A 1,037-nucleotide genomic window follows, 5' to 3' on the forward strand; every position below is an offset into this window, starting at 1 on the left:
AAGGTTGTTTCTCTTGGTTATATAGACCTATGGTAAGGATATTTGTCGCAGCGCATTCTAGAACTGCAAATGCACAACGTCCGAATATTATTTGGAATAGAAAGCGGTGAGGCGGCCGAATCGTTAGTGCGTCGGACAAAATGGCTAGTAGTAACTCGTCCGTCATTACTTTCTGCGTTCAAATTCCGCCGAGCTCGACTTTGCCTTTCATCCTTTCGGAGTCGATAAAATAAGTACCAGTTGTACACTGGGGTCGATGTAATCGACTTATCCCACCCTGAAAATTGCTGAACTCGTGACAACAATTGAGAAATAATGTTAGGAGAAATAATTATATCACATACGAGTTTCCATATTATATACTGTAGAACCTTCGCCCAGTTGTCTGAAGAACAAGCCTTATGTACACGGACAATGTTAGCCACGATATATTCACAGCTAATTCTTGAACTGCCAAAACATACTATTCCAAATGTTATGTAGCGTTCACTAGTATCAGACATAATAAGACGCTTAGTGGATGTCGGTATTATTCATTAGATTCCTCGATGCGTAACCATACACCATGTTATCTTGATATGCACTGTTCATATATATATATATATATATATATATACATATATCAGTTTCAGATCTAGATTAAGGTAGACTTGTCCAGCAAGTTCTGAGACTGTTATGGAATATAATCAGGTTCTGAGAGATCATTAAAGTGTTTGTCCATTTCTTATTTGAACACTCCTTTGATGTTTTGATTTCTTCGCCTTTTTCTTAATTCCGCTCGTTTGGACTCGGAGAAGAAAACGTGGAGAAGGTCAGATAATTTACAAATGCCTAATATGTATGCGCGCGTACCCCCACCCCCCTCACACACAAATACACACACAAAAACACAAACATATATGCATATACATATACAATTGTCTATGTATATAGTTATGTATAAATATGAATATATATATACATATACACACACACATACTCACACATACTCACACGCACACTTACAGAAATATATATTATATATATCATATATATAT

The 1,037-nt window shown here is 36.4% G+C and overlaps 1 pseudogene; it reads right to left on the reverse strand.

Annotated features, from left to right (window-relative positions):
• The window catches only part of LOC128250158 (salivary glue protein Sgs-3-like), a 10,992-nt pseudogene extending 10,489 nt beyond the window's left edge, over nt 1-503 (reverse strand).
• Nucleotides 504-1,037: the final 534 nt, after the last annotated feature.

The sequence above is a fragment of the Octopus bimaculoides genome, chromosome 19, assembly GCF_001194135.2.
Source record: "Octopus bimaculoides isolate UCB-OBI-ISO-001 chromosome 19, ASM119413v2, whole genome shotgun sequence".
NCBI lineage: Eukaryota > Metazoa > Mollusca > Cephalopoda > Octopoda > Octopodidae > Octopus > Octopus bimaculoides.